Consider the following 5139-nt stretch of genomic DNA (forward strand, 5'->3'; position numbering starts at 1 on the left):
AATTAACCCTGCAACCTTCTAACTTTGGTCTTATTATAACATGGTAAAAAATAAAGGCTTAATTGTTTAATCTTGGAGTCAGGTGTTCTGATTTTACAGCTCGAAGCATCCTAATTGATACAGCAGTTAAAGGTGCGGGCATTGAAATCAGACTGACTCGTGTTTCAGTCCCAGATCCACCAGTAGTAGGCTGTTCTTCACTGGATACAGGCTACTGAGCCTTTCTGTGCCTTAGTTTCTTTAAACACAGGAATAATAACAGTATCTGCCTCATAGGTAAATTGTGAGGTGTAAAGGAGATAATGCATAGACTATTGATAGCACATGATAACTATCCACCAAATGTGAGCTATTACAATTATCATTGCCTCTGTGTGAAGCCATCAGAACAAACTTAGGGAGGTGGGCAGAACTGAACGTGTGCAGGCATGGGTGGTGGCTGTGAACAGCATCAGCCAGGGGAGCTGGGGGTGTCGGGGGCAGCAGTGAGCCTGGGAGAGGAGCAGGTAGGACCTGGATCCCCCCACACCCTGCCTGGTCATCCTGAAGATTTAGGTCATATTTGGCCAGCAGGTCATGGTCTAGACTATGTTTTAAAAAGTTGAATTACATGCTAACATTTAAAAAGGGAAAGATTCCATGTAAAATATAGATATATCTATCTCTGATCTTCTTGTAATGGTAGTTTTTAAAGCCCTTATTTGTTTAACCCACTTAGAGTCAGGCATTCTCATGTTATAATTAAAAGCAGCCTCATGGATAAAGGCATGGGTCTTTGAGGTCAAACAAATCTGGGCCTTGGAGTGGGCAATGTGGGCACCTGGGTGTCCTATTAGCTAGGGGATGCGTCACCTACTTCCTTGTGCTGGGATGCTGCTGTGGCAATGGTACCTCTAGTGAGGAAGGCTGCTGGGGACATAATTTGCCAAAGTGGGTGAAGGAAGGGCCCCTGTTCTTTTACAATGAGCTCTCAAGCCAAAGTGGGTGACTGGCCTGCTTCCCTACCCATATTTTTGGTATTGGAAAGAAAAGATTTTTAACTAGTCAACTTACAAACGTGAGTGAGATTTTGCCTTGTCAAAGATCCAAACTGTGTGTGCATGCATGTGCGTGTGTAAGTGTGAAGGCTGCGTGTGGTGCAAGGGCTATGGGCTCATGCTCTGACACTGAACCTCCCAGTACTGGCCTTGGACCAATCACTTAACCTCTAAGCCTCAGTTTCCTTATCTTGAAGGTGAGATTAATGGTAATAACTATCTCACAGTGAAGATTAAATAAAATAAAGATATAAATGTAGTAAATGCTGGTTTATCAATATCATTCCTCAAAGGATAAGGCTGGTGGTGGCTGGAGGGATCAAGCCTAAGAATCTTTCATTCTGCTTGCCAAAAGGAAAGAGCAACTTAAGCGTTCTGTACTAAGGGAAAATAATCATTAGGCTTCATGACCTGAGTTGAAGGAGAAAAATTCAGGCAGAAAGCTGAAGAAATTTCTAATTCCTTTTTTTGGTAAGGTTTTTCCAATTTTACAGAAGCAATAAAATAAAATAAAATTGAGTAGCACTAGGCAAGCCGGCAGTTGGATGCTTGTGCAAAGTTCTGCTTCTTCCAGCAGAGGCCTCTTGTGCTCAGGAAATGAGGCTGGTGGTGGGTGGAAGGGACTGCCCTGGGCCAGGGTGCTGGCTTCCTGGAGGCTTCCCCAGAGTATGGGGCGTCTGCTGCCTTCAGTGAGGGGAGGGGAGTCTAAGGAAACACTTGCAGGGCTGCTCCCCAAACCCCTCACCTTCTGGGCTTCAGGGAGCGGGATGCCAGTGCCCCAGAGGAATGCATGAGTGTGAAACTACCTTAAAGAAGGAAATAAAGAGAAAGAGAGAAAAGAAGGGAGGGATGAAGGGGGAAAGAGCTGGGAGAAAGAGAAAAAGAAAGAGAAAGAGTTGAGAGAAAGAGACTAGGAGAGAAAGAGAAAGGAAAAAGGAAGGGAGAGAAGAAGAATGAGAGAGAAAAGGTTAGAAATCGTGGGAGAGAAAGAGAAATGAAAAAGGAAGGGAGAGAAGAAGAATGAGAGAGAAAAGGTTAGAAATGGTGAGAGAGAAAGAGAAAGTGGGGGGAGAGAGGTTGAAAGAAGGGAGAGAAAGGAAGACAGAATAAGAAAAGGAGAGAAAGGAAAGGAGAGAGAAAAGACAGAGACAGAGGGAGAGAGAAAGGGAGAAAGAGAAAGGAGGGGGTGAGAAGGAAGGGAGGAAGGAGAAAGAAGGAACCCAAAGGGCGGCTCTGTTTGCTGAGCTCTGATTTCTTTCCTGGCTCCAGGGCTAATAAAGGCTGAGCACCAGCATAGCTGGATCACAAGGTTCAGATCCACAGAGCAAATTTGTCCACTTTCTGCCTGCCTTTTGGTTACAGACAGGTCCCAGACTTAACAATGGTTCGACTTATGATTTCATGACTTTTTGACTTTATGATGGGTTTATCAGGGTATTAGGTGCACTTTCGACTTATAATTGGTTTCAGGACATAACCCCATTGTAAGTGGAGGAACATGTGTATTTCATTTCCATCCACTGTTGCTACCTTGGCAAAAGGGTGGCATATAAATGCTTTTTAATTCAAATTTACTTACTATGGATCTATGAAAACTTGGCACCAAGCCTCCTGAATAGATGATTGACAGAGGAGAAGTCAGATGAGCTATTTAAAGGCTCAGTAACAAAACAATCAGGAAAGAACCAAATCTGTGAGCTATGGGCATGATTTGGGGAAAGGAATTACATTCTGCTGATGGAGGGACCAAAATGGTCCTTGGCCCACACGTTGTGTGCATATGTTGCTCATCATTCAAGATGTGCATTTGCCTAGGCAGTAAAGGAAGGCAGGGCCAAATGGTGGCTTTGACCTTCCCAGATCAAAACTGGGCTGGAGAAGAATGCTAAGGACTGCCTGCTCAGGCCTGAGAGGTTCGCTCATCCATGAGCATATACACACTTCCTGGTACACATGGTCTCCATCTATTGGGGAGGTAAAACTCCCCCTGCTACTGTGGTCGCAGGCAGCAGTGGTGGAGGGGCAGGGGCTTCAGGACCTAAAGGAAGAGAACAGGAATGTTGCTTTTTGGCAGCCCTGCTCCTGCAGCAGGACCTGTCTGTGGAATTACGATGGGTCTTTATGGGGATGTCATTTCTGGTCCCTTTGGCCTCTCTAGGCCAGGCTTTGCCTCAGCTGTGAGGCAGGATTCTGCATTAACATGGGTGGCCCATGGACAGCTTTTTGGGGGTCCTGGCTTGAATTGTTGAGGGAAGGTGAAGGGACACAAAGAAATGGCAAAAAGAGGCAAGTGGTGGAGAAAAAAAGCTTCTGGGGCTCCCAAAGCAAAAGGAATGGGGCTGGAAGGAGTGGGTAGGAGGAAGAAAGTCAGCATGGACTCAAGGCCTCTTCCTGGGCCTGTTCTTGGGGACTGGTGCCAAGCATGATGTGTGCTGAAGTTGAATTAGTTTGTTGAGGGAATGCTGGCCTCCTGCTGTTTGGCCACCCTTGGATAATACTTCAGAGCCCCCAGTTGGCAAGCTTCTTCCCTCTCCTGGGCATGACCCACCCCTTCGAAGCAGTTGTGTGTTCCATGACGCACTGCTGCAGCGTGAAGCCAAGGAGCACGGTATGTGGATTGAAGACTGAGTCCTGGCCCAGCCCTTGCTCTTTACATTAGACCAGGGACCTTCCAGCATATCAGCAACTCTGTCCTGTGGAGAATGGCAGGAATTAAAACCCCTCCCTGTTCACCTCTCAGGTTGCTATGACAGTCAGTACTTGAAAATATTTTCTAAATGAAAACATTCACATTTAAAGTTTTTATTTTTGCTAATTTTTTCAAAATTACAGAAAAAAATTATTTCAAAAGACTAAGGGAACATTTGCATTTGAATAAGGTGATAAAAAGGGATTCTGAAAATTAAAAAAAAAGACCCCATGATATGAAGTTTTTCATTCAATTTTTTTTTTCTTTTAATTACATTTATTTTAATGCTGAATTTACTCCCGTGCCATAAGTTTTTGTTTCTTCAGTTTCTTCTGGGATATCTTTTTCTTCTGGGCAACCTCCTCTTCTGGTTTAGGAACAATCTGTTCCTTTTCAGTAAGGATCATCTCAATGTGATAGGGAGAGCTCATGTATGGGTTAATCCGACCATGAGCTCTGTAGGTCCATCGGCTCATCTTAGGTGCTTTGTTCCCTTGGATATGCTCGATGACCAGAGAATCTACATCTAAACCCTTAAGTTCAGCATTACTCTTTGCGTTTTTAAGCATGTGCGCAAAAATTCAGCACTCTTTTTGGGCCACCGACCTTGTGTCCAGCCCCACTGCTTAGCCTGGGCACACCTGCCAACTCCACCATTGTAACGTCGGAATGGTACGCACTGTTTCTGTAAAGTGACATCTTTCAGATACTTCATGGCTTTTCGAATATGCATACCCTTGGTGGCCTGGGCAGTTTCACGAGTGTTCTTGAAGTGAACACGAAGATTGGAACCTCTTGATTTGCATGATTTCGTGGGGTTCTCCGGGTCAAGTGAATAGCGAACCATTTTCACAGATTACTTCAGGCCGCTTAGGGAAAGAGCTTCATTCAATTTTTTAAAGCCAAAAAATAAATTGTGCATTATTGCTTTAGGAAAAGGAAAAAGGGAACTGTGAAACAGTTTTGAAATGAAGAAAATATCTATCTCTTTTCACGAGGGAACAGACCTAATAACCTGGTTGTCTAGTATTGGGCATCAACTTATAGCCTTCCCTGACCTGATGTGCCCCCAAAATAGTCCTCAGGGTTCCACCTCACTGTCTTCATCACCAGCTCTGCTTCCTGGATCCCAAGAAGGAATCCTGGGAGAAAGGGTTTTGAGAATTTCTGTTTCATCTGCTATCCTTCTGGCCTGAAGAGAATATTATTTCCACAAGAACCAATTTCTGCTCCTTTCCAATTTATCTGAGAAAGTGGGAGCCAAGGTCTTTCCAGCTCTCTGCAGATCACAACCAATATAAACTTGCTTGTCCCTTTCTTTTGGGTAGGATCTTGAAGGGCCAAGGCCTCTTGAAGAATGCTAACCATGGTGTCTACAAGCCCAGGACTTCTTGTGCAGCATTTAAGGAACTA

At 44.5% G+C, this 5139-nt stretch overlaps 1 pseudogene across 1 annotated transcript; it reads right to left on the bottom strand.

Annotated features, from left to right (window-relative positions):
* Positions 1–3979: 3979 nt before the first annotated feature.
* On the bottom strand, positions 3980–4594 carry LOC126955400 (60S ribosomal protein L17-like; annotated as a pseudogene). The gene has a single exon (XR_007725919.1). The product of XR_007725919.1 is annotated as a 60S ribosomal protein L17-like (transcript).
* Between the last annotated feature and the right edge of the window lie 545 nt (positions 4595–5139).

Source organism: Macaca thibetana, chromosome 5, assembly GCF_024542745.1.
Source record: "Macaca thibetana thibetana isolate TM-01 chromosome 5, ASM2454274v1, whole genome shotgun sequence".
Lineage (NCBI taxonomy): Eukaryota > Metazoa > Chordata > Mammalia > Primates > Cercopithecidae > Macaca > Macaca thibetana.